This window comes from Rana temporaria, unplaced genomic scaffold (assembly GCF_905171775.1).
Source record: "Rana temporaria unplaced genomic scaffold, aRanTem1.1, whole genome shotgun sequence".
NCBI lineage: Eukaryota > Metazoa > Chordata > Amphibia > Anura > Ranidae > Rana > Rana temporaria.
The window spans coordinates 1-25,196 of record NW_024404667.1 but is presented as its reverse complement, the minus strand read 5'-3'; the positions used below and the strand labels follow the sequence as shown (position 1 = coordinate 25,196).

At 49.4% G+C, this 25,196-nt stretch overlaps 69 non-coding genes and 8 pseudogenes across 69 annotated transcripts; all 77 read right to left on the bottom strand.

Annotated features, from left to right (window-relative positions):
- Nucleotides 1–8,504: 8,504 nt before the first annotated feature.
- On the bottom strand, nt 8,505–8,623 carry LOC120922987. The gene has a single exon (XR_005745610.1). It is a non-coding gene; the product is annotated as a 5S ribosomal RNA (ribosomal RNA).
- Nucleotides 8,624–8,713: 90 nt separating this feature from the next.
- LOC120922986 lies at nt 8,714–8,832 on the bottom strand. The gene has a single exon (XR_005745609.1). It is a non-coding gene; the product is annotated as a 5S ribosomal RNA (ribosomal RNA).
- A 90-nt stretch (nt 8,833–8,922) lies between these two features.
- On the bottom strand, nt 8,923–9,041 carry LOC120922985. The gene has a single exon (XR_005745608.1). It is a non-coding gene; the product is annotated as a 5S ribosomal RNA (ribosomal RNA).
- Nucleotides 9,042–9,131: 90 nt separating this feature from the next.
- Nucleotides 9,132–9,250, bottom strand: LOC120922909. The gene has a single exon (XR_005745542.1). It is a non-coding gene; the product is annotated as a 5S ribosomal RNA (ribosomal RNA).
- Nucleotides 9,251–9,340: 90 nt separating this feature from the next.
- LOC120922984 lies at nt 9,341–9,459 on the bottom strand. Its single transcript, XR_005745607.1, has one exon. It is a non-coding gene; the product is annotated as a 5S ribosomal RNA (ribosomal RNA).
- Nucleotides 9,460–9,549: 90 nt separating this feature from the next.
- Nucleotides 9,550–9,668, bottom strand: LOC120922914. Its single transcript, XR_005745547.1, has one exon. It is a non-coding gene; the product is annotated as a 5S ribosomal RNA (ribosomal RNA).
- Nucleotides 9,669–9,758: 90 nt separating this feature from the next.
- Nucleotides 9,759–9,877, bottom strand: LOC120922983. Its single transcript, XR_005745606.1, has one exon. It is a non-coding gene; the product is annotated as a 5S ribosomal RNA (ribosomal RNA).
- A 90-nt stretch (nt 9,878–9,967) lies between these two features.
- On the bottom strand, nt 9,968–10,086 carry LOC120922982. Its single transcript, XR_005745605.1, has one exon. It is a non-coding gene; the product is annotated as a 5S ribosomal RNA (ribosomal RNA).
- Nucleotides 10,087–10,176: 90 nt separating this feature from the next.
- LOC120922980 lies at nt 10,177–10,295 on the bottom strand. The gene has a single exon (XR_005745603.1). It is a non-coding gene; the product is annotated as a 5S ribosomal RNA (ribosomal RNA).
- A 90-nt stretch (nt 10,296–10,385) lies between these two features.
- LOC120922922 lies at nt 10,386–10,504 on the bottom strand. The gene has a single exon (XR_005745555.1). It is a non-coding gene; the product is annotated as a 5S ribosomal RNA (ribosomal RNA).
- Nucleotides 10,505–10,594: 90 nt separating this feature from the next.
- LOC120922979 lies at nt 10,595–10,713 on the bottom strand. Its single transcript, XR_005745602.1, has one exon. It is a non-coding gene; the product is annotated as a 5S ribosomal RNA (ribosomal RNA).
- Nucleotides 10,714–11,001: 288 nt separating this feature from the next.
- Nucleotides 11,002–11,120, bottom strand: LOC120922978. The gene has a single exon (XR_005745601.1). It is a non-coding gene; the product is annotated as a 5S ribosomal RNA (ribosomal RNA).
- Nucleotides 11,121–11,210: 90 nt separating this feature from the next.
- LOC120922977 lies at nt 11,211–11,329 on the bottom strand. Its single transcript, XR_005745600.1, has one exon. It is a non-coding gene; the product is annotated as a 5S ribosomal RNA (ribosomal RNA).
- A 90-nt stretch (nt 11,330–11,419) lies between these two features.
- LOC120922916 lies at nt 11,420–11,538 on the bottom strand. The gene has a single exon (XR_005745549.1). It is a non-coding gene; the product is annotated as a 5S ribosomal RNA (ribosomal RNA).
- Nucleotides 11,539–11,628: 90 nt separating this feature from the next.
- Nucleotides 11,629–11,747, bottom strand: LOC120922920. Its single transcript, XR_005745553.1, has one exon. It is a non-coding gene; the product is annotated as a 5S ribosomal RNA (ribosomal RNA).
- A 90-nt stretch (nt 11,748–11,837) lies between these two features.
- Nucleotides 11,838–11,955, bottom strand: LOC120922946. The gene has a single exon (XR_005745578.1). It is a non-coding gene; the product is annotated as a 5S ribosomal RNA (ribosomal RNA).
- A 90-nt stretch (nt 11,956–12,045) lies between these two features.
- On the bottom strand, nt 12,046–12,164 carry LOC120922910. Its single transcript, XR_005745543.1, has one exon. It is a non-coding gene; the product is annotated as a 5S ribosomal RNA (ribosomal RNA).
- A 90-nt stretch (nt 12,165–12,254) lies between these two features.
- On the bottom strand, nt 12,255–12,373 carry LOC120922976. Its single transcript, XR_005745599.1, has one exon. It is a non-coding gene; the product is annotated as a 5S ribosomal RNA (ribosomal RNA).
- Nucleotides 12,374–12,463: 90 nt separating this feature from the next.
- On the bottom strand, nt 12,464–12,582 carry LOC120922975. Its single transcript, XR_005745598.1, has one exon. It is a non-coding gene; the product is annotated as a 5S ribosomal RNA (ribosomal RNA).
- A 90-nt stretch (nt 12,583–12,672) lies between these two features.
- Nucleotides 12,673–12,791, bottom strand: LOC120922974. Its single transcript, XR_005745597.1, has one exon. It is a non-coding gene; the product is annotated as a 5S ribosomal RNA (ribosomal RNA).
- A 90-nt stretch (nt 12,792–12,881) lies between these two features.
- Nucleotides 12,882–13,000, bottom strand: LOC120922973. Its single transcript, XR_005745596.1, has one exon. It is a non-coding gene; the product is annotated as a 5S ribosomal RNA (ribosomal RNA).
- A 90-nt stretch (nt 13,001–13,090) lies between these two features.
- On the bottom strand, nt 13,091–13,209 carry LOC120922912. Its single transcript, XR_005745545.1, has one exon. It is a non-coding gene; the product is annotated as a 5S ribosomal RNA (ribosomal RNA).
- Nucleotides 13,210–13,299: 90 nt separating this feature from the next.
- Nucleotides 13,300–13,418, bottom strand: LOC120922972. Its single transcript, XR_005745595.1, has one exon. It is a non-coding gene; the product is annotated as a 5S ribosomal RNA (ribosomal RNA).
- Nucleotides 13,419–13,508: 90 nt separating this feature from the next.
- LOC120922915 lies at nt 13,509–13,627 on the bottom strand. Its single transcript, XR_005745548.1, has one exon. It is a non-coding gene; the product is annotated as a 5S ribosomal RNA (ribosomal RNA).
- Nucleotides 13,628–13,717: 90 nt separating this feature from the next.
- Nucleotides 13,718–13,836, bottom strand: LOC120922971. The gene has a single exon (XR_005745594.1). It is a non-coding gene; the product is annotated as a 5S ribosomal RNA (ribosomal RNA).
- A 90-nt stretch (nt 13,837–13,926) lies between these two features.
- On the bottom strand, nt 13,927–14,045 carry LOC120922969. Its single transcript, XR_005745592.1, has one exon. It is a non-coding gene; the product is annotated as a 5S ribosomal RNA (ribosomal RNA).
- A 90-nt stretch (nt 14,046–14,135) lies between these two features.
- Nucleotides 14,136–14,254, bottom strand: LOC120922968. Its single transcript, XR_005745591.1, has one exon. It is a non-coding gene; the product is annotated as a 5S ribosomal RNA (ribosomal RNA).
- Nucleotides 14,255–14,543: 289 nt separating this feature from the next.
- LOC120922967 lies at nt 14,544–14,662 on the bottom strand. The gene has a single exon (XR_005745590.1). It is a non-coding gene; the product is annotated as a 5S ribosomal RNA (ribosomal RNA).
- A 90-nt stretch (nt 14,663–14,752) lies between these two features.
- Nucleotides 14,753–14,871, bottom strand: LOC120922966. The gene has a single exon (XR_005745589.1). It is a non-coding gene; the product is annotated as a 5S ribosomal RNA (ribosomal RNA).
- A 90-nt stretch (nt 14,872–14,961) lies between these two features.
- LOC120922952 lies at nt 14,962–15,080 on the bottom strand (annotated as a pseudogene).
- Nucleotides 15,081–15,170: 90 nt separating this feature from the next.
- On the bottom strand, nt 15,171–15,289 carry LOC120922965. The gene has a single exon (XR_005745588.1). It is a non-coding gene; the product is annotated as a 5S ribosomal RNA (ribosomal RNA).
- A 90-nt stretch (nt 15,290–15,379) lies between these two features.
- Nucleotides 15,380–15,498, bottom strand: LOC120922964. Its single transcript, XR_005745587.1, has one exon. It is a non-coding gene; the product is annotated as a 5S ribosomal RNA (ribosomal RNA).
- Nucleotides 15,499–15,588: 90 nt separating this feature from the next.
- On the bottom strand, nt 15,589–15,707 carry LOC120922963. Its single transcript, XR_005745586.1, has one exon. It is a non-coding gene; the product is annotated as a 5S ribosomal RNA (ribosomal RNA).
- A 90-nt stretch (nt 15,708–15,797) lies between these two features.
- LOC120922962 lies at nt 15,798–15,916 on the bottom strand. Its single transcript, XR_005745585.1, has one exon. It is a non-coding gene; the product is annotated as a 5S ribosomal RNA (ribosomal RNA).
- A 90-nt stretch (nt 15,917–16,006) lies between these two features.
- On the bottom strand, nt 16,007–16,125 carry LOC120922960. The gene has a single exon (XR_005745584.1). It is a non-coding gene; the product is annotated as a 5S ribosomal RNA (ribosomal RNA).
- Nucleotides 16,126–16,215: 90 nt separating this feature from the next.
- Nucleotides 16,216–16,335, bottom strand: LOC120922959 (annotated as a pseudogene).
- A 91-nt stretch (nt 16,336–16,426) lies between these two features.
- On the bottom strand, nt 16,427–16,544 carry LOC120922945. The gene has a single exon (XR_005745577.1). It is a non-coding gene; the product is annotated as a 5S ribosomal RNA (ribosomal RNA).
- A 92-nt stretch (nt 16,545–16,636) lies between these two features.
- Nucleotides 16,637–16,755, bottom strand: LOC120922925. Its single transcript, XR_005745558.1, has one exon. It is a non-coding gene; the product is annotated as a 5S ribosomal RNA (ribosomal RNA).
- Nucleotides 16,756–17,035: 280 nt separating this feature from the next.
- LOC120922911 lies at nt 17,036–17,154 on the bottom strand. Its single transcript, XR_005745544.1, has one exon. It is a non-coding gene; the product is annotated as a 5S ribosomal RNA (ribosomal RNA).
- A 91-nt stretch (nt 17,155–17,245) lies between these two features.
- LOC120922929 lies at nt 17,246–17,364 on the bottom strand. The gene has a single exon (XR_005745562.1). It is a non-coding gene; the product is annotated as a 5S ribosomal RNA (ribosomal RNA).
- An 89-nt stretch (nt 17,365–17,453) lies between these two features.
- LOC120922956 lies at nt 17,454–17,573 on the bottom strand (annotated as a pseudogene).
- Nucleotides 17,574–17,666: 93 nt separating this feature from the next.
- Nucleotides 17,667–17,786, bottom strand: LOC120922953 (annotated as a pseudogene).
- A 120-nt stretch (nt 17,787–17,906) lies between these two features.
- Nucleotides 17,907–18,025, bottom strand: LOC120922948. Its single transcript, XR_005745580.1, has one exon. It is a non-coding gene; the product is annotated as a 5S ribosomal RNA (ribosomal RNA).
- A 92-nt stretch (nt 18,026–18,117) lies between these two features.
- LOC120922951 lies at nt 18,118–18,236 on the bottom strand. The gene has a single exon (XR_005745583.1). It is a non-coding gene; the product is annotated as a 5S ribosomal RNA (ribosomal RNA).
- A 90-nt stretch (nt 18,237–18,326) lies between these two features.
- Nucleotides 18,327–18,446, bottom strand: LOC120922957 (annotated as a pseudogene).
- Nucleotides 18,447–18,536: 90 nt separating this feature from the next.
- LOC120922923 lies at nt 18,537–18,656 on the bottom strand. The gene has a single exon (XR_005745556.1). It is a non-coding gene; the product is annotated as a 5S ribosomal RNA (ribosomal RNA).
- A 91-nt stretch (nt 18,657–18,747) lies between these two features.
- On the bottom strand, nt 18,748–18,866 carry LOC120922958 (annotated as a pseudogene).
- An 89-nt stretch (nt 18,867–18,955) lies between these two features.
- On the bottom strand, nt 18,956–19,075 carry LOC120922933. The gene has a single exon (XR_005745566.1). It is a non-coding gene; the product is annotated as a 5S ribosomal RNA (ribosomal RNA).
- Nucleotides 19,076–19,164: 89 nt separating this feature from the next.
- LOC120922950 lies at nt 19,165–19,282 on the bottom strand. Its single transcript, XR_005745582.1, has one exon. It is a non-coding gene; the product is annotated as a 5S ribosomal RNA (ribosomal RNA).
- Nucleotides 19,283–19,373: 91 nt separating this feature from the next.
- Nucleotides 19,374–19,491, bottom strand: LOC120922937. The gene has a single exon (XR_005745570.1). It is a non-coding gene; the product is annotated as a 5S ribosomal RNA (ribosomal RNA).
- A 90-nt stretch (nt 19,492–19,581) lies between these two features.
- LOC120922936 lies at nt 19,582–19,701 on the bottom strand. The gene has a single exon (XR_005745569.1). It is a non-coding gene; the product is annotated as a 5S ribosomal RNA (ribosomal RNA).
- Nucleotides 19,702–19,790: 89 nt separating this feature from the next.
- Nucleotides 19,791–19,909, bottom strand: LOC120922935. Its single transcript, XR_005745568.1, has one exon. It is a non-coding gene; the product is annotated as a 5S ribosomal RNA (ribosomal RNA).
- A 90-nt stretch (nt 19,910–19,999) lies between these two features.
- On the bottom strand, nt 20,000–20,118 carry LOC120922924. Its single transcript, XR_005745557.1, has one exon. It is a non-coding gene; the product is annotated as a 5S ribosomal RNA (ribosomal RNA).
- Nucleotides 20,119–20,300: 182 nt separating this feature from the next.
- LOC120922954 lies at nt 20,301–20,419 on the bottom strand (annotated as a pseudogene).
- A 90-nt stretch (nt 20,420–20,509) lies between these two features.
- LOC120922913 lies at nt 20,510–20,628 on the bottom strand. Its single transcript, XR_005745546.1, has one exon. It is a non-coding gene; the product is annotated as a 5S ribosomal RNA (ribosomal RNA).
- Nucleotides 20,629–20,718: 90 nt separating this feature from the next.
- On the bottom strand, nt 20,719–20,836 carry LOC120922932. Its single transcript, XR_005745565.1, has one exon. It is a non-coding gene; the product is annotated as a 5S ribosomal RNA (ribosomal RNA).
- A 90-nt stretch (nt 20,837–20,926) lies between these two features.
- On the bottom strand, nt 20,927–21,045 carry LOC120922901. Its single transcript, XR_005745535.1, has one exon. It is a non-coding gene; the product is annotated as a 5S ribosomal RNA (ribosomal RNA).
- A 90-nt stretch (nt 21,046–21,135) lies between these two features.
- On the bottom strand, nt 21,136–21,254 carry LOC120922890. The gene has a single exon (XR_005745524.1). It is a non-coding gene; the product is annotated as a 5S ribosomal RNA (ribosomal RNA).
- Nucleotides 21,255–21,345: 91 nt separating this feature from the next.
- On the bottom strand, nt 21,346–21,464 carry LOC120922878. Its single transcript, XR_005745513.1, has one exon. It is a non-coding gene; the product is annotated as a 5S ribosomal RNA (ribosomal RNA).
- Nucleotides 21,465–21,554: 90 nt separating this feature from the next.
- Nucleotides 21,555–21,673, bottom strand: LOC120922866. The gene has a single exon (XR_005745502.1). It is a non-coding gene; the product is annotated as a 5S ribosomal RNA (ribosomal RNA).
- A 91-nt stretch (nt 21,674–21,764) lies between these two features.
- On the bottom strand, nt 21,765–21,883 carry LOC120922854. The gene has a single exon (XR_005745491.1). It is a non-coding gene; the product is annotated as a 5S ribosomal RNA (ribosomal RNA).
- Nucleotides 21,884–21,973: 90 nt separating this feature from the next.
- Nucleotides 21,974–22,092, bottom strand: LOC120922842. The gene has a single exon (XR_005745480.1). It is a non-coding gene; the product is annotated as a 5S ribosomal RNA (ribosomal RNA).
- Nucleotides 22,093–22,182: 90 nt separating this feature from the next.
- On the bottom strand, nt 22,183–22,302 carry LOC120922928. Its single transcript, XR_005745561.1, has one exon. It is a non-coding gene; the product is annotated as a 5S ribosomal RNA (ribosomal RNA).
- Nucleotides 22,303–22,393: 91 nt separating this feature from the next.
- LOC120922830 lies at nt 22,394–22,512 on the bottom strand. Its single transcript, XR_005745469.1, has one exon. It is a non-coding gene; the product is annotated as a 5S ribosomal RNA (ribosomal RNA).
- A 90-nt stretch (nt 22,513–22,602) lies between these two features.
- Nucleotides 22,603–22,721, bottom strand: LOC120922993. The gene has a single exon (XR_005745615.1). It is a non-coding gene; the product is annotated as a 5S ribosomal RNA (ribosomal RNA).
- Nucleotides 22,722–22,811: 90 nt separating this feature from the next.
- On the bottom strand, nt 22,812–22,931 carry LOC120922934. Its single transcript, XR_005745567.1, has one exon. It is a non-coding gene; the product is annotated as a 5S ribosomal RNA (ribosomal RNA).
- Nucleotides 22,932–23,021: 90 nt separating this feature from the next.
- LOC120922940 lies at nt 23,022–23,141 on the bottom strand. Its single transcript, XR_005745572.1, has one exon. It is a non-coding gene; the product is annotated as a 5S ribosomal RNA (ribosomal RNA).
- Nucleotides 23,142–23,230: 89 nt separating this feature from the next.
- On the bottom strand, nt 23,231–23,348 carry LOC120922943. Its single transcript, XR_005745575.1, has one exon. It is a non-coding gene; the product is annotated as a 5S ribosomal RNA (ribosomal RNA).
- A 90-nt stretch (nt 23,349–23,438) lies between these two features.
- LOC120922981 lies at nt 23,439–23,557 on the bottom strand. The gene has a single exon (XR_005745604.1). It is a non-coding gene; the product is annotated as a 5S ribosomal RNA (ribosomal RNA).
- A 90-nt stretch (nt 23,558–23,647) lies between these two features.
- Nucleotides 23,648–23,766, bottom strand: LOC120922970. The gene has a single exon (XR_005745593.1). It is a non-coding gene; the product is annotated as a 5S ribosomal RNA (ribosomal RNA).
- Nucleotides 23,767–23,856: 90 nt separating this feature from the next.
- Nucleotides 23,857–23,974, bottom strand: LOC120922919. Its single transcript, XR_005745552.1, has one exon. It is a non-coding gene; the product is annotated as a 5S ribosomal RNA (ribosomal RNA).
- A 90-nt stretch (nt 23,975–24,064) lies between these two features.
- On the bottom strand, nt 24,065–24,182 carry LOC120922938. Its single transcript, XR_005745571.1, has one exon. It is a non-coding gene; the product is annotated as a 5S ribosomal RNA (ribosomal RNA).
- A 90-nt stretch (nt 24,183–24,272) lies between these two features.
- LOC120922942 lies at nt 24,273–24,391 on the bottom strand. Its single transcript, XR_005745574.1, has one exon. It is a non-coding gene; the product is annotated as a 5S ribosomal RNA (ribosomal RNA).
- An 88-nt stretch (nt 24,392–24,479) lies between these two features.
- Nucleotides 24,480–24,597, bottom strand: LOC120922941. Its single transcript, XR_005745573.1, has one exon. It is a non-coding gene; the product is annotated as a 5S ribosomal RNA (ribosomal RNA).
- Nucleotides 24,598–24,687: 90 nt separating this feature from the next.
- Nucleotides 24,688–24,805, bottom strand: LOC120922921. Its single transcript, XR_005745554.1, has one exon. It is a non-coding gene; the product is annotated as a 5S ribosomal RNA (ribosomal RNA).
- Nucleotides 24,806–24,895: 90 nt separating this feature from the next.
- On the bottom strand, nt 24,896–25,014 carry LOC120922824. Its single transcript, XR_005745463.1, has one exon. It is a non-coding gene; the product is annotated as a 5S ribosomal RNA (ribosomal RNA).
- Nucleotides 25,015–25,104: 90 nt separating this feature from the next.
- Nucleotides 25,105–25,196, bottom strand: LOC120922961 (annotated as a pseudogene; the record flags this gene model as incomplete).

The window sequence follows — 25,196 nt, the reverse complement described above, 5'->3', positions numbered from 1 at the left end:
CAACCCCAAGTATAGGACTGTAGAATATAATATCAATTTTCACGGGGAGATAGACGATAATTTGATCGGTATAACATATAAGCAGATAAGAAATATCTACCAACACCAGGGATCAGCTTTCTGTAACAAATGAGTTGTCACTGGTGTAACAGGGGAGAACCACGGGTTACATATATAATATCAAATACCGACGGGATATTATTACATTCTGTCGTTCGGGCAATAATTAACTCCCCCAACGAAGTATTAGCACCATCGGTACTAGGAAGAATAGGATCGTGTTCCCAAGTCGTCTGGCACGACGATTTTTATAGCGTAGTCGGTAACGTTGGTCACCGATTAAGGTGGACTTACCCCTCCGAAGACCGCCGTTGTTTACAACCATGGGCCACGGAGGTAGTAAACCACCCCCTGTACCAGATCTTGGAGAAACATGTAAAGAATATGTAGCAAGGGTTAGCGGGACTGATTATTTCCTAATCAATCCGTGGGTGGATAATATAGCGGGATGGACCGAAGCCATGCATAGTTCCAATCCCTTTCCACGGGAAGGCGCCAATGACCCCTTCCACATGGATATGGTGAAAGGATTATGTCTTTTAGACAAAACAGTGTGGCCATATTATGGTCCCGACCCAGGGTGGGACCAGGAATATATGGAGCAAGGAGGGTTGAGTTGGTTACAATATGCCCCTTACTGGAAGGAAGTTCAACAAAAAAAGGGTAAAAAGAAATTAGTTAAAGTTCTAGACCCAAAGAAGTGCCATGACTTGGAGCGGATGAACACCTTGTCCAAACCAAGCCATATTCAAAAAAATAACACTAAGCAATTTTACACTACACCCCCGCCCTACAGCCATATCTACCCGATACTGGATGAACGTGAGATTGAGTCACTGGCCATAGTATCCACCCTGCCCGAAATAGAACCAGTCAATGACCCACAAGGAACATATCACATAAGACCAACAGCACCTGACCAACCCACTCAGGGGTCATCTACCCCTGCTCTGCAGAGACAAGGTATACCACGGGTCACTACCTATAGCCCAGCTAGGTCAACGATCCGAATGCCCCGTTCCCCCGCTATCTCAGCTCGGATGTCCCCAACCTTCTCCAAACTCCCAGGCTCCGGTAATTCCCGGATGACCTGGGGACGATTGGAGAAGGTCATCCGGGAATTACCGGAGCCTGGGAGTTTGGAAGAAGAAATAGCCTCTCCACCCCATACAAGGACGGGAAAAACCTACAATCCATCTGACCCCAATTCAAACCCCCCTGGGCTCCCAGCCATTGCCGAAGGGAACAATAAACATTTTCCTTTTATGTCAGTGGGGAATTATCTGGTAAAGAAGCCTTTAGAGTTGGAAGATATCGATAGAATAGTGAAGAACTGTCCCAAACCCACAGCGGCCCCATTGGGAACATTGAATTATCTAAAAAAGGCTTGTAAGGGTAGGAATTATACACAGGAAGACATGCGTCTGATAATAGACGGAATCATTGGTCCTAGGTCAGAGTGGGATTGGACAAAGGTACCTTCCATTAATACAATACAGATAAAACAGGAGGAAGTAGACCCACCACCAGCACGACCCCCTCCCCCATCCAATCCTTTAGCCGGACAGTATGCATTAAACACGGAAGCTGGAGTGGCCAAAATGTGGGAGGAATTGGAAGGTGAAATGAAAAGAGTTTTTAAACAAAAATCATCCCTATCCACCGCGCTAGCATGCAAACAAAAGAAAGATGAACCCATCCCCGAATATTGGAAGAGATTCCATGACTGTTGGGTTCAAGAGGCTGGTTTAAAGATACAGGATAATGATCAATTATTCATTTCTACTTTTCTGATTAACACTCTGCCTCACCTCGTCACCCCCATCAAACAAATGGTTTCCTCTTGGCCATCCGATACGGTGACAGACTTCCAGAAGCATCTTTTTGAAAAGGAGGCTGCTGGATGTTTTGAGATAAAGAAACCAACCATCAGTACCCACCATTTTACTGACAAGATTGAAGTCCCACAGTATGGGAGGGGAATGAGCAGAGGTCGAGGTAGAGGTTACCCTAGTCAAAACCGAAATGAATATGGGAGAGGTAGGAACCAGAGAGATCCACCACAGCCTAGGTATCCCCAGGGTACCTGCTACAATTGCGGAGACCCTAATCATTGGGCCAGGGACTGCCCTAGACCCCGGAAAAACTACCAACCCCAGAACAACAGCATGTCCACTGAACAACAACCACAGGCGACGTTGACAGGGAATAAATTTCCTATCAACTGGTCAAACCAACAGCAACAACGCTGATGGTGCCCGGAGGCTGATATCCCGACTTTCCCACAAATCACAGAAACTTGGAAGGAACTGCCCCTCGTAGACTTAACGGTAAACCAAAGAAAACTTGCGTTCATCGTCGATTCCGGGGCGACCACGTCCGTTATGGCACCAAGTAATTATTCTGGCCCAAGGGAAAGGTCAACGCCTTCTATGGGAATAAACGGGGTATCAACTCCCACTTTCAAGACTAATCGCTTGAAGGTTACCGATGATACAGGCAGATTCATCTGCTCCCATGCCTTTAGTATAATACCCGGGTGCCCAGTAAACCTGCTTGGTAGAGATCTCTTTGAAAAACTAAGTTTGAGTATCACAGTGGATAAGAGGGGGGGAGGACTGATTGTAGATTCGCCCTGTTTTTCGGTGGAACCAAATCTGAAGGTCACTCAGAGAAGCGAAGATTTTATTTGTGTAAGTCTACCACTAGACCTACCGAACGAAATCTGGGCAGAAGGGAATCATGACACAGGTTTAATAGACTGTACCCCGTATAAAGCCACCCTTAAACCCCAAGCTATGCCAGTTTACCAAAAACAGTACCCTTTGTCACCAGAGAAAATAGAAGGAATCACTCCCCAGGTAGAAGAATACCTGGAGAAAGGTATACTGGAGTATTGTATCTCATCTTACAACACACCAGTAAACCCAGTAAAAAAGCCCGATGGCCAGTACCGTTTTGTTCAAGACCTAAGGGCTATTAACAACTTAGTTATTCCCATCGCGCCAATAGTCCCAGACATTAGCGCGCTTCTGGCAACCATCCCACATGAAGCCTCCCATTTTTCGGTTATCGATCTGAAGAATGCCTTCTTCAGTATACCTGTTGACAAAGAGACAAGGCCCATTTTTTCTTTTAGCCTTGATGGAAAGCGCCAAATGACTTGGTCAAGATTACCGCAAGGATATGTGGACTCCCCCGTGGTTTTTAGCATTGTACTACAGTCCACACTAAGGCCATGGAACCCCCCCCAAGGTTCGGTAGTGCTGCAATATGTCGATGACCTGATGGTCTGCAGCCAATCAGTGGAAGCCAGCCAGGAAGATAGCAAGTCATTGTTATTGTGGTTGTTAGAATGTGGATACAAGGTGTCGAAACAGAAGTTACAGTGGTGTTTAGAAAAGGTGGAATACTTAGGCTTTGTCTTCTCAAAGGGAGTAAGAAGCTTGAGCAAATCGCGGGTCGATGCCATCGTGGGCCTGGTCACCCCACACACCAAGAAAGACATGTTATCTTTCCTTGGGATGATAAGCTATTGCAGGCAATGGATACGCGATTGCTCCTTCTATGATAATATCTTAAGACAAGCCACGCTAAAAGATTCCCCCGATAATGTTAAATGGTCAGAAGAAATGTGTGAAGCGTTTAAGGCATTGAAATGTTCAATGATGACAAGTCCTGGTCTTGGCCTCCCTGATTATAGTCAAATGTTCCATTTGTATGCTAGGGATAATTGTAAAACCATGGCGGGCGTTCTCGGCCAAGAACACGGTGGGAAGATGCGACCAGTCGCATTTTTTTCTAAGGTCATGCCTCTACAAGTCCAGGGTTTTCCTTCGTGCCTCCGAGCACTGGCTACTTGCGCTATGGTTGTCGAAATGGCTACTGTTTTCACACTGGGTCACCCTACCACCCTACACACAACACATGATGTGTTATCTATTCTGAAAGGGATACACACACAACATATGTCTGCCCAGAGACAGAGTGGATATGAGATTATATTGCTGAGCAACCCCCAACTAAAAGTCCAGTACAATTCCACCACGGCAGGACCAGCAATGATCTTAAATGGATTGCTGGGACTGAAGTCCCATGATGACACTATAGCGGAAGAACACAGTTGTTTAGAATCTATAGAAGTCATGACATCTCCCAGATTAGACATGCAAAAGGCCCCTCTGGAAAGAGGGGATGTAATCTTTGTAGATGGTTCTTGCTCCCGCCCAAATGACAACACTTATCATGCGGGTTATGCAGTAGTAAAATTACCTGATGTTGTCATCGAGGCGGAACCAATCAACCACCAGTCAGCACAAGCAGCCGAGTTAATAGCCTTAACAAGAGCTTGCACTCTATATGCCAACCAACCTGTGACTATATATACTGATTCCAGGTACGCTCATGGTGTTGTCTTTGACCATGGAGTATTATGGTCCATCAGAGGATATATAGGAGCCGACGGTAAGCGCATTTCACATGCCCAATTGATAAAACAATTGCTAGATGCCATAAGACTCCCATCAGAATTAGCCATCATCCATTGTAGAGCACACACTCAAGGCTCAGATGACATATCAAAAGGAAACGCCCTTGCTGATATCACAGCCAAGTTAGCGGCTAAGACAGTTATTTCAACTTTCCTGACCATGCCAACCTTGGTACCTCTCCTCCCAGATGAAACACAGCTGCTAACTGATTTGCAAGCTTCCGCTACCCCAGAGGAACTTGCTGATTGGTGTTTTCCGGTGTTACAAAAGAGTCCTAAAACTGGACTCATTTGCAAAGAGGGGAGACCATGCATCCCACAACATAGTGCCCCAATCTACATAGCACATGTTCACGGAATAGGACACATAGGTTGGAAAGCCACTTTACAACAACTTAAAACAATGTTTTACATTACCAAAGTTGAACCTATGGTAAAAAGTTTTGTTCAGAGATGCATAACCTGCATTAGGAACAACCCCAACAACCCACACAAGGTCAAACACGAGCACCTACCCTATCCAACAACGCCATTTACACATCTACAAATTGACTTTACACATCTCCCAGTAAAGGGGGGCACACAGCCAGTTTGTGTAATTATAGATGTTTTCAGTAGATGGCCAGAGGCATTCCCTACAAAAAGAGAAGATGCTAAAACAGTGGTAGGAATCCTGACAAGAGAGATAGTCCCCAGATGGGGAATACCTATACAAATAAACTCAGACCAAGGCCCCGCCTTCACATCTAAAATTTGTAGAGAACTGGCCAAGACATTACAGGTGGAATGGAAATTCCACATTCCCTACCACCCCCAAAGCTCTGGGATTGTGGAACGGATGAATAGGACGATTAAAGACAAGGTGAGGAAAGCAACAGGTGGAACCTTTTCCAATTGGAAAAGGTACCTCCCAGCCATCATGGCTGAAATAAGAATGACCCCCAACAAAGCCCTAGGGTATTCCCCCTTCGAAATTTTGTTTGGTAGACCTTTCCCCACTCCATGGTCTAGGAAAACTTTTATGACCATGGATAACCTTGATAACCTGAGAGATGAATATGTGAGGAAGCTGATCGAAACCTTGGTCCGCACCGAGGAAGATGTTACTCGCAAATGTCCTTTTTCTTCACAGGAAAACACACACCCCTTCAGGGAGGGGGACGAAGTAGTGGTCAAGTTACATCCAAAAGGGAAAAGACCGCAAGACTTCACCTACGGACCTCCCACCATCATTGTTGCAGTGACCAGAACAGCAGTCCTGACAGAGAACAGCCCCACCTGGATCCACGCAACCCGAGTAAAGCTGGTAAAGAAAGGTCCAACCGCAGAAGCAAGTCCAGAAGCAAGTCCAGAAGCAAGTCCAGAAGCAAGTCCGGATTTAGAGACAAGAGAGGTACTAACGGAGGCAAGTTGCCTTGGCCTTGAAGAGGAAGATCCGGAAGCAAGAGAGGCACTAACGAGGGCAAGCTGACTTGCCCTGGCCTTGAACAGGATAATCAAGAAAAGGGGGTTCCGGAGGCAGACAGCCTTGGCCCTGTAGAAAAATGACAATCTTAATTTCACCGGACTCTGGAAAACTTTGGTTGCTCATAGGACTTACCTCATTTTCAGTTTTCTCCATAGTATGGGTTACCACCAACTGTATTTATAGCCCAGAAGATTTAGGGGGGTTGCGAGGTATTTGCGGTAAGAATTACAGCGAAGGAATGCAAATCCCCCAAGGTAAGAGGAGTATCCCTTCCAGTAACCTTAGTTCCCAACAAATAACCATCGCACAAGTTAGAGATCAGATCACCACCAATGTTACACATACCAGGCACAAGAGAGGTACACAACTATATAACGAAGGGAGTAAGACAGATAGTCTCACAGACAATATGTTATTGTTAAAGTTTAAGTATGCCTATGCCCGAAAAACTGGATATGAAAAGTGTTGGATTTGTAGTAAACTACACCCTAGTACTGCTAGGATCCCTCTAATGGCGATGCCCCTAAATTTTTATCCCCTTTTAAACGGCACGCCTCCCATTATCCTTACCAACGTCACAAGGATGCTTCCAAATAATACCCTTACGTTTCCAATTATTGGTAGAAGCCACTCCCCAGACTGGTGTTTCAGGTTGGGGAACTCCACAAAAAGGGCTGAAGTTTGCCAACATACTAAAATTAATTTTTCAATGACTTCAATTGAGGACCCTGTATTTCACACTTCAGACCCTACCATGAACGCCACCTTAATGGATTTCCTTAGCTCAAGCTCCACCTCCCCAGTAGGTCAGCTGTTGTCAAGTTTCACCTTTTCAAGTCTTTCTGACGAGGTAATGACAATATTCAACAAAAGGCCCCTAGCCCTAGGAAACAGTATTTATATTTGTTGTGGGAAAATCTGTCACCCTTGGATCCCCACTAAACCCCAGGGATGGTGTTATCTTGCATCCCTAGTCCCCATTATGGGCGTAGTGGGAGGTGACAAGGGTGAGCATCTCCTTGAAGCTAGTATGCATCCTAGATATCCCCTTAAACATCGCCATAAAAGGGAATTATTTTTCGAGAAGGATATGGCATGGGCCTGGTTTCCTTCTTGGACCGGTTGGGGAATAGACATAATGAAAAGGCTAAACAATTACTCTAAAATTCTTGATGAAATCCTAGATAAAAATTCGGGGGACATCACCAATTTAAATGAAGAGATGAGAGCAATTAAGAAACAACTTGAGCTCCATGACCTAGCCATCGAAAGCATGAGTGCTGCCCTTACTGGGTTATGTGAGGTTACAGAGGATTACGAGTGTTGCACATGGATACACAATACATCTGTTGAAATACCCGATTATTATGACATTATTGCACAACACCGGAAGGAGGTAGATAGCCTGCAACAAGAAGCCAGGGATATTGCTAAAACATGGAGTCCTTTTGGTAAAGGGAGTTTTGGGCTTGGAGGGATATTCTCATGGTTGAAAGACATTGCTATGACTATTATAATAATTTTGCTTTTTCTATTATTTCTATATGCATGTTTTAAGCTCATAATGTGTATTATTGCCAGGGCTTCCAAATCCCCCACCCACGACACTTCCATGGTGTCAAACCAAGTTCCAGATTATGACACCCTGAAACCACACGCACCCGGGGATTACTCAACATACATTAAAATGCATAAACTAAAGAAAAAGAACCTCATCATTTAGGGATGGATGTGACTTGGTCCCTTTCCTCCAGCAGGGATGCAAAGGGTTAATCCGCCACCCACATTAGATATACCAGGGAGATGTATATCCCCTGATGACATTCCTAAATGATCATGAGTTCCAACATGAGAAAATTAATTAAGGATTTAATTATATTTTAAGAGGGGGTTGTGGGGGATGACAGAAGCTCAATCCAGCTTGCACTCCATTTTGTATGCATATACTCCATTTTATACAGACATATTTTAGCCACATAAGCAATATAAGTGTATACGTGTTTTTGCTGAGTTGTTCTATTTTCTGTTGCAATCAAGGGCCACGTAGAGACTCAGACAGTCAGCTGCCTTTTGTCATGAGTTTCTATGTCTATATTCGGTGATATGCTTACTCGCTTAAAAATCCAAAAATCCCCTAAATGACGATTGTTTTTCTGCAAAACATTTAGCCTATAAGAATTGTTATATGTATTTTGAAAACCACAATGTACGCCCTTATTTCCCCTCTTTATAATCAGCAAACGAGCCAAAAATAAACAGAGTTTGGTTTCACAATTATATGTCTCCGTCTATGTTACTTCTCTGAAACGAGACCAACCTCCCAGGCCTGCAGACACAACACGAGCTGATCGCCGGGTAGTCAGGGACTATCTGTGAGACCAGGGTCTCAACACCAACAATAACCATGGCTGTCCTTAACTCTCTTGAAGATAGCATGGAAGAAAGACTGGGGGAAAAAAGAGATTCAAGACTCCACCAAAACAAAAAAGCCTACAGCACCTGGTATTCCCAGGCGGTCTCCCATCCAGGTACTAACCAGGCCCGACCCTGCTTAGCCTCCGAGATCAGACGAGATCGGGCGCTTTCAAGGTGATGTGGCCGTAGGCGATAACCATGGCTGTCCTTAACTCTCTTGAAGATAGCATGGAAGAAAGACTGGGGGAAAAAAGAGATTCAAGACTCCACCAAAACAAAAAAGCCTACAGCACCTGGTATTCCCAGGCGGTCTCCCATCCAGGTACTAACCAGGCCCGACCCTGCTTAGCCTCCGAGATCAGACGAGATCGGGCGCTTTCAAGGTGATGTGGCCGTAGGCGATAACCATGGCTGTCCTTAACTCTCTTGAAGATAGCATGGAAGAAAGACTGGGGGAAAAAAGAGATTCAAGACTCCACCAAAACAAAAAAGCCTACAGCACCTGGTATTCCCAGGCGGTCTCCCATCCAGGTACTAACCAGGCCCGACCCTGCTTAGCCTCCGAGATCAGACGAGATCGGGCGCTTTCAAGGTGATGTGGCCGTAGGCGTTAACCATGGCTGTCCTTAACTCTCTTGAAGATAGCATGGAAGAAAGACTGGGGGAAAAAAGAGATTCAAGACTCCACCAAAACAAAAATGCCTACAGCACCTGGTATTCCCAGGCGGTCTCCCATCCAGGTACTAACCAGGCCCGACCCTGCTTAGCCTCCGAGATCAGACGAGATCGGGCGCTTTCAAGGTGATGTGGCCGTAGGCGATAACCATGGCTGTCCTTAACTCTCTTGAAGATAGCATGGAAGAAAGACTGGGGGAAAAAAGAGATTCAAGACTCCACCAAAACAAAAAAGCCTACAGCACCTGGTATTCCCAGGCGGTCTCCCATCCAGGTACTAACCAGGCCCGACCCTGCTTAGCCTCCGAGATCAGACGAGATCGGGCGCTTTCAAGGTGATGTGGCCGTAGGCGATAACCATGGCTGTCCTTAACTCTCTTGAAGATAGCATGGAAGAAAGACTGGGGGAAAAAAGAGATTCAAGACTCCACCAAAACAAAAAAGCCTACAGCACCGGGTATTCCCAGGCGGTCTCCCATCCAGGTACTAACCAGGCCCGACCCTGCTTAGCCTCCGAGATCAGACGAGATCGGGCGCTTTCAAGGTGATGTGGCCGTAGGCGATAACCATGGCTGTCCTTAACTCTCTTGAAGATAGCATGGAAGAAAGACTGGGGGAAAAAAGAGATTCAAGACTCCACCAAAACAAAAAAGCCTACAGCACCTGGTATTCCCAGGCGGTCTCCCATCCAGGTACTAACCAGGCCCGACCCTGCTTAGCCTCCGAGATCAGACGAGATCGGGCGCTTTCAAGGTGATGTGGCCGTAGGCGATAGCCATGGCTGTCCTTAACTCTCTTGAAGATAGCATGGAAGAAAGACTGGGGGAAAAAAGAGATTCAAGACTCCACCAAAACAAAAAAGCCTACAGCACCTGGTATTCCCAGGCGGTCTCCCATCCAGGTACTAACCAGGCCCGACCCTGCTTAGCCTCCGAGATCAGACGAGATCGGGCGCTTTCAAGGTGATGTGGCCGTAGGCGATAACCATGGCTGTCCTTAACTCTCTTGAAGATAGCATGGAAGAAAGACTGGGGGAAAAAAGAGATTCAAGACTCCACCAAAACAAAAAAGCCTACAGCACCTGGTATTCCCAGGCGGTCTCCCATCCAGGTACTAACCAGGCCCGACCCTGCTTAGCCTCCGAGATCAGACGAGATCGGGCGCTTTCAAGGTGATGTGGCCGTAGGCGATAACCATGGCTGTCCTTAACTCTCTTGAAGATAGCATGGAAGAAAGACTGGGGGAAAAAAGAGATTCAAGACTCCACCAAAACAAAAAAGCCTACAGCACCTGGTATTCCCAGGCGGTCTCCCATCCAGGTACTAACCAGGCCCGACCCTGCTTAGCCTCCGAGATCAGACGAGATCGGGCGCTTTCAAGTTGATGTGGCCGTAGGCGATAACCATGGCTGTCCTTAACTCTCTTGAAGATAGCATGGAAGAAAGACTGGGGGAAAAAAGAGATTCAAGACTCCACCAAAACAAAAAAGCCTACAGCACCTGGTATTCCCAGGCGGTCTCCCATCCAGGTACTAACCAGGCCCGACCCTGCTTAGCCTCCGAGATCAGACGAGATCGGGCGCTTTCAAGGTGATGTGGCCGTAGGCGATAACCATGGCTGTCCTTAACTCTCTTGAAGATAGCATGGAAGAAAGACTGGGGGAAAAAAGAGATTCAAGACTCCACCAAAACAAAAAAGCCTACAGCACCTGGTATTCCCAGGCGGTCTCCCATCCAGGCCCGACCCTGCTTAGCCTCCGAGATCAGACGAGATCGGGCGCTTTCAAGGTGATGTGGCCGTAGGCGATAACCATGGCTGTCCTTAACTCTCTTGAAGATAGCATGGAAGAAAGACTGGGGGAAAAAAGAGATTCAAGACTCCACCAAAACAAAAAAGCCTACAGCACCTGGTATTCCCAGGCGGTCTCCCATCCAGGTACTAACCAGGCCCGACCCTGCTTAGCCTCCGAGATCAGACGAGATCGGGCGCTTTCAAGGTGATGTGGCCGTAGGCGATAACCATGGCTGTCCTTAACTCTCTTGAAGATAGCATGGAAGAAAGACTGGGGGAAAAAAGAGATTCAAGACTCCACCAAAACAAAAAAGCCTACAGCACCTGGTATTCCCAGGCGGTCTCCCATCCAGGTACTAACCAGGCCCGACCCTGCTTAGCCTCCGAGATCAGACGAGATCGGGCGCTTTCAAGGTGATGTGGCCGTAGGCGATAACCATGGCTGTCCTTAACTCTCTTGAAGATAGCATGGAAGAAAGACTGGGGGAAAAAAGAGATTCAAGACTCCACCAAAACAAAAAAGCCTACAGCACCTGGTATTCCCAGGCGGTCTCCCATCCAGGTACTAACCAGGCCCGACCCTGCTTAGCCTCCGAGATCAGACGAGATCGGGCGCTTTCAAGGTGATGTGGCCATAGGCGATAACCATGGCTGTCCTTAACTCTCTTGAAGATAGCATGGAAGAAAGACTGGGGGAAAAAAGAGATTCAAGACTCCACCAAAACAAAAAACCCTACAGCACCTGGTATTCCCAGGCGGTCTCCCATCCAGGTACTAACCAGGCCCGACCCTGCTTAGCCTCCGAGATCAGACGAGATCGGGCGCTTTCAAGGTGATGTGGCCGTAGGCGATAACCATGGCTGTCCTTAACTCTCTTGAAGATAGCATGGAAGAAAGACTGGGGGAAAAAAGAGATTCAAGACTCCACCAAAACAAAAAAGCCTACAGCACCTGGTATTCCAGGCGGTCTCCCATCCAGGTACTAACCAGGCCCGACCCTGCTTAGCCTCCGAGATCAGACGAGATCGGGCGCTTTCAAGGTGATGTGGCCGTAGGCGATAACCATGGCTGTCCTTAACTCTCTTGAAGATAGCATGGAAGAAAGACTGGGGGAAAAAAGAGATTCAAGACTCCACCAAAACAAAAAAGCCTACAGCACCTGGTATTCCCAGGCGGTCTCCCATCAAGGTACTAACCAGGCCCGACCCTGCTTAGCCTCCGAGATCAGACGAGATCGGGCGCTTTCAAGGTGATGTGGCCGTAGGCGATAACCATGGCTGTCCTTAACTCTCTTGAAGATAGCATGGAAGAAAGACTGGGGGAAAAAAGAGATTCAAGACTCCACCAAAACAAAAAAGCCTACAGCACCTGGTATTCCCAGGCGGTCTCCCATCCAGGTACTAACCAGGCCCGACCCTGCTTAGCCTCCGAGATCAGACGAGATCGGGCGCTTTCAAGGTGATGTGGCCGTAGGCGATAACCATGGCTGTCCTTAACTCTCTTGAAGATAGCATGGAAGAAAGACTGGGGGAAAAAAGAGATTCAAGACTCCACCAAAACAAAAAAGCCTACAGCACCTGGTATTCCCAGGCGGTCTCCCATCCAGGTACTAACCAGGCCCGACCCTGCTTAGCCTCCGAGATCAGACGAGATCGGGCGCTTTCAAGGTGATGTGGCCGTAGGCGTTAACCATGGCTGTCCTTAACTCTCTTGAAGATAGCATGGAAGAAAGACTGGGGGAAAAAAGAGATTCAAGACTCCACCAAAACAAAAAAGCCTACAGCACCTGGTATTCCCAGGCGGTCTCCCATCCAGGTACTAACCAGGCCCGACCCTGCTTAGCCTCCGAGATCAGACGAGATCGGGCGCTTTCAAGGTGATGTGGCCGTAGGCGATAACCATGGCTGTCCTTAACTCTCTTGAAGATAGCATGGAAGAAAGACTGGGGGAAAAAAGAGATTCAAGACTCCACCAAAACAAAAAAGCCTACAGCACCTGGTATTCCCAGGCGGTCTCCCATCCAGGTACTAACCAGGCCCGACCCTGCTTAGCCTCCGAGATCAGACGAGATCGGGCGCTTTCAAGGTGATGTGGCCGTAGGCGATAACCATGGCTGTCCTTAACTCTCTTGAAGATAGCATGGAAGAAAGACTGGGGGAAAAAAGAGATTCAAGACTCCACCAAAACAAAAAAGCCTACAGCACCGGGTATTCCCAGGCGGTCTCCCATCCAGGTACTAACCAGGCCCGACCCTGCTTAGCCTCCGAGATCAGACGAGATCGGGCGCTTTCAAGGTGATGTGGCCGTAGGCGATAACCATGGCTGTCCTTAACTCTCTTGAAGATAGCATGGAAGAAAGACTGGGGGAAAAAAGAGATTCAAGACTCCACCAAAACAAAAAAGCCTACAGCACCTGGTATTCCCAGGCGGTCTCCCATCCAGGTACTAACCAGGCCCGACCCTGCTTAGCCTCCGAGATCAGACGAGATCGGGCGCTTTCAAGGTGATGTGGCCGTAGGCGATAGCCATGGCTGTCCTTAACTCTCTTGAAGATAGCATGGAAGAAAGACTGGGGGAAAAAAGAGATTCAAGACTCCACCAAAACAAAAAAGCCTACAGCACCTGGTATTCCCAGGCGGTCTCCCATCCAGGTACTAACCAGGCCCGACCCTGCTTAGCCTCCGAGATCAGACGAGATCGGGGGCTTTCAAGGTGATGTGGCCGTAGGCGATAACCATGGCTGTCCTTAACTCTCTTGAAGATAGCATGGAAGAAAGACTGGGGGAAAAAAGAGATTCAAGACTCCACCAAAACAAAAAAGCCTACAGCACCTGGTATTCCCAGGCGGTCTCCCATCCAGGTACTAACCAGGCCCGACCCTGCTTAGCCTCCGAGATCAGACGAGATCGGGCGCTTTCAAGGTGATGTGGCCGTAGGCGATAACCATGGCTGTCCTTAACTCTCTTGAAGATAGCATGGAAGAAAGACTGGGGGAAAAAAGAGATTCAAGACTCCACCAAAACAAAAAAGCCTACAGCACCTGGTATTCCCAGGCGGTCTCCCATCCAGGTACTAACCAGGCCCGACCCTGCTTAGCCTCCGAGATCAGACGAGATCGGGCGCTTTCAAGGTGATGTGGCCGTAGGCGATAACCATGGCTGTCCTTAACTCTCTTGAAGATAGCATGGAAGAAAGACTGGGGGAAAAAAGAGATTCAAGACTCCACCAAAACAAAAAAGCCTACAGCACCTGGTATTCCCAGGCGGTCTCCCATCCAGGTACTAACCAGGCCCGACCCTGCTTAGCCTCCGAGATCAGACGAGATCGGGCGCTTTCAAGGTGATGTGGCCGTAGGCGATAACCATGGCTGTCCTTAACTCTCTTGAAGATAGCATGGAAGAAAGACTGGGGGAAAAAAGAGATTCAAGACTCCACCAAAACAAAAAAGCCTACAGCACCTGGTATTCCCAGGCGGTCTCCCATCCAGGCCCGACCCTGCTTAGCCTCCGAGATCAGACGAGATCTGGCGCTTTCAAGGTGATGTGGCCGTAGGCGATAACCATGGCTGTCCTTAACTCTCTTGAAGATAGCATGGAAGAAAGACTGGGGGAAAAAAAGAGATTCAAGACTCCACCAAAACAAAAAAGCCTACAGCACCTGGTATTCCCAGGCGGTCTCCCATCCAGGTACTAACCAGGCCCGACCCTGCTTAGCCTCCGAGATCAGACGAGATCGGGCGCTTTCAAGGTGATGTGGCCGTAGGCGATAACCATGGCTGTCCTTAACTCTCTTGAAGATAGCATGGAAGAAAGACTGGGGGAAAAAAGAGATTCAAACCCCCACCAAAACAAAAAAGCCTACAGCACCTGGTATTCCCAGGCGGTCTCCCATCCAGGTACTAACCAGGCCCGACCCTGCTTAGCCTCCGAGATCAGACGAGATCGGGCGCTTTCAAGGTGATGTGGCCGTAGGCGATAACCATGGCTGTCCTTAACTCTCTTGAAGATAGCATGGAAGAAAGACTGGGGGAAAAAAGAGATTCAAGACTCCACCAAAACAAAAAAGCCTACAGCACCTGGTATTCCCTGGCGTCCTCCCATCCAGGTACTAACCAGGCCCGACCCTGCTTAGCCTCCGAGATCAGACGAGATCGGGCGCTTTCAAGGTGATGTGGCCGTAGGCGATAACCATGGCTGTCCTTAACTCTCTTGAAGATAGCATGGAAGAAAGACTGGGGGAAAAAAGAGATTCAAGACTCCACCAAAACAAAAAAGCCTACAGCACCTGGTATTCCCAGGCGGTCTCCCATCCAGGTACTAACCAGGCCCGACCCTGCTTAGCCTCCGAGATCAGACGAGATCGGGCGCTTTCAAGGTGATGTGGCCGTAGGCGATAACCATGGCTGTCCTTAACTCTCTTGAAGATAGCATGGAAGAAAGACTGGGGGAAAAAAGAGATTCAAGACTCCACCAAAACAAAAAAGCCTACAGCACCTGGTATTCCCAGGCGGTCTCCCATCCAGGTACTAACCAGGCCCGACCCTGCTTAGCCTCCGAGATCAGACGAGATCGGGCGCTTTCAAGGTGATGTGGCCGTAGGCGATAACCATGGCTGTCCTTAACTCTCTTGAAGATAGCATGGAAGAAAGACTGGGGGAAAAAAGAGATTCAAGACTCCACCAAAACAAAAAAGCCTACAGCACCTGGTATTCCCAGGCGGTCTCCCATCCAGGTACTAACCAGGCCCGACCCTGCTTAGCCTCCGAGATCAGACGAGATCGGGCGCTTTCAAGGTGATGTGGCCGTAGGCGATAACCATGGCTGTCCTTAACTCTCTTGAAGATAGCATGGAAGAAAGACTGGGGGAAAAAAGAGATTCAAGACTCCACCAAAACAAAAAAGCCTACAGCACCTGGTATTCCCAGGCGGTCTCCCATCCAGGTACTAACCAGGCCCGACCCTGCTTAGCCTCCGAGATCAGACGAGATCGGGCGCTTTCAAGGTGATGTGGCCGTAGGCGATAACCATGGCTGTCCTTAACTCTCTTGAAGATAGCATGGAAGAAAGACTGGGGGAAAAAAGAGATTCAAGACTCCACCAAAACAAAAAAGCCTACAGCACCTGGTATTCCCAGGCGGTCTCCCATCCAGGTACTAACCAGGCCCGACCCTGCTTAGCCTCCGAGATCAGACGAGATCGGGCGCTTTCAAGGTGATGTGGCCGTAGGCGATAACCATGGCTGTCCTTAACTCTCTTGAAGATAGCATGGAAGAAAGACTGGGGGAAAAAAGAGATTCAAGACTCCACCAAAACAAAAAAGCCTACAGCACCTGGTATTCCCAGGCGGTCTCCAACCAGTACTAACCAGGGCCCGACCCTGCTTAGCCTCCGAGATCAGACGAGATCGGGGCGCTTTCCAAGGTGATGTGGCCGTAGGCGATAACCATGGCTGTCCTTAACTCTCTTGAAGATAGCATGGAAGAAAGACTGGGGGAAAAAAGAGATTCAAGACTCCACCAAAACAAAAAAAGCCTACAGCACCTGGTATTCCCAGGCGGTCTCCCATCCAGGTACTAACCAGGCCCGACCCTGCTTAGCCTCCGAGATCAGACGAGATCGGGCGCTTTCAGGTGATGTGGCCGTAGGCGATAACCATGGCTGTCCTTAACTCTCTTGAAGATAGCATGGAGAAAGACTGGGGGAAAAAAGAGATTCAAGGACTCCACCAAAAACAAAAAAAGCCTACAGCACCTGGTATTCCCAGGCGGTCTCCCATCCAGGTACTAACCAGGCCCGACCCTGCTTAGCCTCCGAGATCAGACGAGATCGGGCGCTTTCAAGGGAATGTGGCCGTAGGCGATAACCATGGCTGTCCTTAACTCTCTTGAAGATAGCATGGAAGAAAGACTGGGGGAAAAAAGAGATTCAAGACTCCACCAAAACAAAAAAGCCTACAGCACCTGGTATTCCCAGGCGGTCTCCCATCCAGGTACTAACCAGGCCCCAGACGAGATTCGGGCGCTTTCAAGGTGATGTGGCCGTAGGCGATAACCATGGCTGTCCTTAACTCTCTTGAAGATAGCATGGAAGAAAGACTGGGGGAAAAAAAGAGATTCAAGGACTCCACCACAACAAAAAAGCCTACAGCACCTGGTATTCCCAGGCGGTCTCCCATCCAGGTACTAACCAGGCCCGACCCTGCTTAGCCTCCGAGATCAAACGAGATCGGGCGCTTTCAAGGTGATGTGGCCGTAGGCGATAACCATGGCTGTCCTTAACTCTCTTGAAGATAGCATGGAAGAAAGACTGGGGGAAAAAAGAAGATTCAAGACTCCACCAAAACAAAAAAGCCTACAGCACCTGGTATTCCCAGGCGGTCTCCCATCCAGGTACTAACCACGCCCGACCCTGCTTAGCCTCCGAGATCAGACGAGATCGGGCGCTTTCAAGGTGATGTGGCCGTAGGCGATAACCATGGCTGTCCTTAACTCTCTTGAAGATAGCATGGAAGAAAGACTGGGGAAAAAAGAGATTCAAGACTCCACCAAAACAAAAAAGCCTACAGCACCTGGGAATACCAGGCGGTCTCCCATCCAGGTACTAACCAGGCCCGACCCTGCTTAGCCTCCGAGATCAGACGAGATCGGGCGCTTTCAAGGTGATGGTGGCCGTAGGCGATAACCATGGCTGTCCTTAACTCTCTTGAAGATAGCATGGAAGAAAGACTGGGGGAAAAAAAAGAGATTCAAGACTCCACCAAAAAAAAAAAAGCCTACAGCACCTGGTATTCCCAGGCGGTCTCCCATCCAGGTACTAACCAGGCCCGACCCTGCTTAGCCTCCGAGATCAGACGAGATCGGGCGCTTTCAAGGGTGATGTGGCCGTAGCGATTAACCATGGCTGTCCTTAACTCTCTTGAAGATAGCATGGAAGAAAGACTCGGGGGAAAAAAGAGATTCATCGGGGTGGGGGGGGGGGGGGGGGGGGGGGAACTCCACCAAAACATAAAAGCCTACAGCACCTGGTATTCCCAGGCGGTCTCCCATCCAGGTACTAACCAGGCCCGACCCTGCTTAGCCTCCGAGATCAGACGAGATCGGGCGCTTTCAAGGTGATGTGGCCGTAGGCGATAACCATGGCTGTCCTTAACTCTCTTGAAGATAGCATGGAAGAAAGACTGGGGTAAAAAAGAGATTCAAGACTCCACCAAAACAAAAAAAGCCATACAGCACCTGGTATTCCCAGGCGGTCTCCCATCCAGGTACTAACCAGGCCCGACCCTGCTTAGCCTCCGAGATCAGACGAGTTCGGGCGCTTTCAAGGTGATGTGGCCGTAGGCGATAACCATGGCTGTCCTTAACTCTCTTGAAGATAGCATGGGAGAAAGACTGGGGGAAAAAAGAGATTCAAGACTCCACCAAAACAAAAAAGCCTACAGCACCTGGTATCCCAGGCGGTCTCCCATCCAGGTACTAACCAGGCCCGACCCTGCTTAGGCCTCCGAAGATCAGACGAGATCGGGCGCTTTCAAGGTGATGTGGCCGTAGGCGATAACCATGGCTGTCCTTAACTCTCTTGAAGATAGCATGGAAGAAAGACTGGGGGAAAAAAGAGATTCAAGACTCCACCAAAACAAAAAAGCCTACAGCACCTGGTATTCCCAGGCGGTCTCCCATCCAGGTACTAACCAGGCCCGACCCTGCTTAGCCTCCGAGATCAGACGAGATCGGGGCGCTTTCAAGGTGATGTGGCCGTAGGCGATAACCATGGCTGTCCTTAACTCTCTTGAAGATAGCATGGAAGAAAGACTGGGGGAAAAAAAGAGAATCAAGACTCCACCAAAACAAAAAAGCCTACAGCACCTGGTATTCCCAGGCGTCTCCCATCCAGTACTAACCAGGCCCGACCCTGCTTAGCCTCCGAGATCAGACGAGATCGGGCGCTTTCAAGGGTGATGTGGCCGATAGGCGATAACCATGGCTGTCCTTACTCTCTTGAAGATAGCATGGAAGAAAGACTGGGGGAAAAAAGAGATTCAAGACTCCACCAAAACAAAAAAGCCTACAGCACCTGGTATTCCCAGGCGGTCTCCCATCCAGGTACTAACCAGGCCCGACCCTGCTTAGCCTCCGAGATCAGACGAGATCGGGCGCTTTCAAGGTGATGTGGGCCGTAGGCGATAACCATGGCTGTCCTTAACTCTCTTGAAGATAGCATGGAGAAAGACTGGGGGAAAAAAGAGATTCAAGACTCCACCAAAACAAAAAAGCCTACAGCACCTGGTATTCCCAGGCGGTCTCCCATCCAGGTACTAACCAGGCCCGACCCTGCTAGCCTCCGAGATCAGACGAGATCGGGCGCTTTCAAGGTGATGTGGCCGTAGGCGATAACCATGGCTGTCCTTAACTCTCTTGAAGATAGCATGGAAGAAAGACTGGGGAAAAAAAGAGATTCAAGGACTCCACCAAAACTAAAAAGCCTACAGCACCTGGTATCCCAGGCGGTCTCCCATCCAGGTACTAACCAGGCCCGACCCTGCTTAGCCTCCGAGATCAGACGAGATCGGGCGCTTTCAAGGTGATGTGGCCGTAGGCGATAACCATGGCTGTCCTTAACTCTCTTGAAGATAGCATGGAAGAAAGACTGGGGGGAAAAAGAGATTCAAGACTCCACCAAAACAAAAAAGCCTACAGCACCTGGTATTCCCAGGCGGTCTCCCATCCAGGTACTAACCAGGCCCGACCCTGCTTAGCCTCCGAGATCAGACGAGATCGGGCGCTTTCAAGGTGATGTGGCCAGTAGGCGATAACCATGGCTGTCCTTAACTCTCTTGAGATAGCATGGAAGAAAGACTGGGGGAAAAAAGAGATTCAAGACTCCACCAAAACAAAAAAGCCTACAGCACCTGGTATTCCCAGGCGGTCTCCCATCCAGGTACTAACCAGGCCCGACCCTGCTTAGCCTCCGAGATCAGACGAGATCGGGCGCTTTCAAGGTGATGTGGCCGTAGGCGATAACCATGGCTGTCCTTAACTCTCTTGAAGATAGCATGGAAGAAAGACTGGGGGAAAAAAGAGATTCAAGACTCCACCAAAACAAAAAAGCCTACAGCACCTGGTATTCCCAGGCGGTCTCCCATCCAGGTACTAACCAGGCCCGACCCTGCTTAGCCTCCGAGATCAGACGAGATCGGGCGCTTTCAAGGTGATGTGGCCGTAGGCGATAACCATGGCTGTCCTTAACTCTCTTGAAGATAGCATGGAAGAAAGACTAACCAGGCCCGACCCTGCTTAGCCTCCGAGATCAGACGAGATCGGGCGCTTTCAAGGTGATGTCTGAACTACTTGGAAGAAAGACTGGGGAAAAAAGAGTTCAAGGACTCCACCACACAACAAAACAAAAAAGCCTACAGCACCTGTATTCCCAGGCGGTCCTCCCATCCAGGTACTAACCAAGCCCGACCCTGCTTAGCCTCCGAGATCAGACGAGATCGGGCGCTTTCAAGGTGATGTGGCCGTAGGCGATAACCATGGCTGTCCTTAACTCTCTTGAAGATAGCATGGAAGAAAGACTGGGGGGAAAAAGAGATTCAAGACTCCACCAAAACAAAAAAGCCTACAGCACCTGGTATTCCCAGGCGGTCTCCCATCCAGGTACTAACCAGGCCCGACCCTGCTTAGCCTCCGAGATCAGACGAGATCGGGCGCTTTCAAGGTGATGTGGCCGTAGGCGATAACCATGGCTGTCCTTAACTCTCTTGAAGATAGCATGGAAGAAAGACTGGGGGAAAAAAGAGATTCAAGACTCCACCAAAACAAAAAAGCCTACAGCACCTGGTATTCCCAGGCGGTCTCCCATCCAGGTACTAACCAGGCCCGACCCTGCTTAGCCTCCGAGATCAGACGAGATCGGGCGCTTTCAAGGTGATTGGCCGTAGGCGATAACCATGGCTGTCCTTAACTCTCTTGAAGATAGCATGGAAGAAAGACTGGGGGAAAAAAGAGATTCAAGACTCCACCAAAACAAAAAAGCCTACAGCACCTGGTATTCCCAGGCGGTCTCCCATCCAGGTACTAACCAGGCCCGACCCTGCTTAGCCTCCGAGATCAGACGAGATCGGGCGCTTTCAAGGTGATGTGGCCGTAGGCGATAACCATGGCTGTCCTTAACTCTCTTGAAGATAGCATGGAAGAAAGACTGGGGGAAAAAAGAGATTCAAGACTCCACCAAAACAAAAAAGCCTACAGCACCTGGTATTCCCAGGCGGTCTCCCATCCAGGTACTAACCAGGCCCGACCCTGCTTAGCCTCCGAGATCAGACGAGATCGGGCGCTTTCAAGGTGATGTGGCCGTAGGCGATAACCATGGCTGTCCTTAACTCTCTTGAAGATAGCATGGAAGAAAGACTGGGGGAAAAAAAGAGATTCAAGACTCCACCAAAACAAAAAAGCCTACAGCACCTGGTATTCCCAGGCGGTCTCCCATCCAGGTACTAACCAGGCCCGACCCTGCTTAGCCTCCGAGATCAGACGAGATCGGGCGCTTTCAAGGTGATGTGGCCGTAGGCGATAACCATGGCTGTCCTTAACTCTCTTGAAGATAGCATGGAAGAAAGACTGGGGGAAAAAAGAGATTCAAGACTCCACCAAAACAAAAAAGCCTACAGCACCTGGTATTCCCAGGCGGTCTCCCATCCAGGTACTAACCAGGCCCGACCCTGCTTAGCCTCCGAGATCAGACGAGATCGGGCGCTTTCAAGGTGATGTGGCCGTAGGCGATAACCATGGCTGTCCCTTAACTCTCTTGAAGATAGCATGGAAGAAAGGACGGGGGAAAAAAGAGATTCAAGACTCCACCAAAACAAAAAAGCCTACAGCACCTGGTATTCCCAGGCGGTCTCCCATCCAGGTACTAACCAGGCCCGACCCTGCTTAGCCTCCGAGATCAGACGAGATCGGGCGCTTTCAAGGTGATGTGGCCGTAGGCGATAACCATGGCTGTCCTTAACTCTCTTGAAGATAGCATGGAAGAAAGACTGGGGGAAAAAAGAGATTCAAGACTCCACCAAAACAAAAAAGCCTACAGCACCTGGTATTCCCAGGCGGTCTCCCATCCAGGTACTAACCAGGCCCGACCCTGCTTAGCCTCCGAGATCAGACGAGATCGGGCGCTTTCAAGGTGATGTGGCCGTAGGCGATAACCATGGCTGTCCTTAACTCTCTTGAAGATAGCATGGAAGAAAGACTGGGGGAAAAAAGAGATTCAAGACTCCACCAAAACAAAAAAGCCTACAGCACCTGGGTATTCCCAGGCGGTCTCCCATCCAGGTACTAACCAGGCCCGACCCTGCTTAGCCTCCGAGATCAGACGAGATCGGGCGCTTTCAAGGTGATGTGGCCGTAGGCGATAACCATGGCTGTCCTTAACTCTCTTGAAGATAGCATGGAAGAAAGACTGGGGGAAAAAAAGAGATTCAAGACTCCACCAAAACAAAAAAGCCTACAGCACCTGGTATTCCCAGGCGGTCTCCCATCCAGGTACTAACCAGGCCCGACCCTGCTTAGCCTCCGAGATCAGACGAGATCGGGCGCTTTCAAGGTGATGTGGCCGTAGGCGATAACCATGGCTGTCCTTAACTCTCTTGAAGATAGCATGGAAGAAAGACTGGGGGAAAAAAGAGATTCAAGACTCCACCAAAACAAAAAAGCCTACAGCACCTGGTATTCCCAGGCGGTCTCCCATCCAGGTACTAACCAGGCCCGACCCTGCTTAGCCTCCGAGATCAGACGAGATCGGGCGCTTTCAAGGTGATGTGGCCGTAGGCGATAACCATGGCTGTCCTTAACTCTCTTGAAGATAGCATGGAAGAAAGACTGGGGGAAAAAAGAGATTCAAGACTCCACCAAAACAAAAAAGCCTACAGCACCTGGTATTCCCAGGGCGGTCTCCCATCCAGGTACTAACCAGGCCCGACCCTGCTTAGCCTCCGAGATCAGACGAGATCGGGCGCTTTCAAGGTGATGTGGCCGTAGGCGATAACCATGGCTGTCCTTAACTCTCTTGAAGATAGCATGGAAGAAAGACTGGGGGAAAAAAGAGATTCAAGACTCCACCAAAACAAAAAAGCCTACAGCACCTGGTATTCCCAGGCGGTCTCCCCATCCAGGTACTAACCAGGCCCGACCCTGCTTAGCCTCCGAGATCAGACGAGATCGGGCGCTTTCAAGGTGATGTGGCCGTAGGCGATAACCATGGCTGTCCTTAACTCTCTTGAAGATAGCATGAAGAAAGACTGGGGGAAAAAAGAGATTCAAGACTCCACCAAAACAAAAAAGCCTACAGCACCTGGTATTCCCAGGCGGTCTCCCATCCAGGTACTAACAGGCCCGACCCTGCTTAGCCTCCGAGATCAGACGAGATCGGGCGCTTTCAAGGTGATGTGGCCGTAGGCGATAACCATGGCTGTCCTTAACTCTCTTGAAGATAGCATGGAAGAAAGACTGGGGGAAAAAAGAGATTCAAGACTCCACCAAAACAAAAAAGCCTACAGCACCTGGTATTCCCAGGCGGTCTCCCATCCAGGTACTAACCAGGCCCGACCCTGCTTAGCCTCCGAGATCAGACGAGATCGGGCGCTTTCAAGGTGATGTGGCCGTAGGCGATAACCATGGCTGTCCTTAACTCTCTTGAAGATAGCATGGAAGAAAGACTGGGGGAAAAAAGAGATTCAAGACTCCACCAAAACAAAAAAGCCTACAGCACCTGGTATTCCCAGGCGGTCTCCCATCCAGGTACTAACCAGGCCCGACCCTGCTTAGCCTCCGAGATCAGACGAGATCGGGCGCTTTCAAGGTGATGTGGCCGTAGGCGATAACCATGGCTGTCCTTAACTCTCTTGAAGATAGCATGGAAGAAAGACTGGGGGAAAAAAGAGATTCAAGACTCCACCAAAACAAAAAAGCCTACAGCACCTGTATTCCCAGGCGGTCTCCCATCCAGGTACTAACCTGGCCCGACCCTGCTTAGCCTCCGAGATCAGACGAGATCGGGCGCTTTCAAGGTGATGTGGCCGTAGGCGATAACCATGGCTGTCCTTAACTCTCTTGAAGATAGCATGGAAGAAAGACTGGGGGAAAAAAGAGATTCAAGACTCCACCAAAACAAAAAAGCCTACAGCACCTGGTATTCCCAGGCGGTCTCCCATCCAGGTACTAACCAGGCCCGACCCTGCTTAGCCTCCGAGATCAGACGGATCGGGCGCTTTCAAGGTGATGTGGCCGTAGGCGATAACCATGGCTGTCCTTAACTCTCTTGAAGATAGCATGGAAGAAAGACTGGGGGAAAAAAGAGATTCAAGACTCCACCAAAACAAAAAAGCCTACAGCACCTGGTATTCCCAGGCGGTCTCCCATCCAGGTACTAACCAGGCCCGACCCTGCTTAGCCTCCGAGATCAGACGAGATCGGGCGCTTTCAAGGTGATGTGGCCGTAGGCGATAACCATGGCTGTCCTTAACCTCTTGAAGATAGCATGGAAGAAAGACTGGGGGAAAAAAGAGATTCAAGACTCCACCAAAACAAAAAGCCTACAGCACCTGGTATTCCCAGGCGGTCTCCATCCAGGTACTAACCAGGCCCGACCCTGCTTAGCCTCCGAGATCAGACGAGATCGGGCGCTTTCAAGGTGATGTGGCCGTAGGCGATAACCATGGCTGTCCTTAACTCTCTTGAAGATAGCATGGAAGAAAGACTGGGGGAAAAAAGAGATTCAAGACTCCACCAAAACAAAAAAGCCTACAGCACCTGTATTCCCAGGCGGTCTCCCATCCAGGTACTAACCAGGCCCGACCCTGCTTAGCCTCCGAGATCAGACGAGATCGGGCGCTTTCAAGGTGATGTGGCCGTAGGCGATAACCATGGCTGTCCTTAACTCTCTTGAAGATAGCATGGAAGAAAGACTGGGGGAAAAAAGAGATTCAAGACTCCACCAAAACAAAAAAGCCTACAGCACCTGGTATTCCCAGGCGGTCTCCCATCCAGGTACTAACCAGGCCCGACCCTGCTTAGCCTCCGAGATCAGACGAGATCGGGCGCTTTCAAGGTGATGTGGCCGTAGGCGATAACCATGGCTGTCCTTAACTCTCTTGAAGATAGCATGGAAGAAAGACTGGGGGAAAAAAGAGATTCAAGACTCCACCAAAACAAAAAAGCCTACAGCACCTGGTATTCCCAGGCGGTCTCCCATCCAGGTACTAACCAGGCCCGACCCTGCTTAGCCTCCGAGATCAGACGAGATCGGG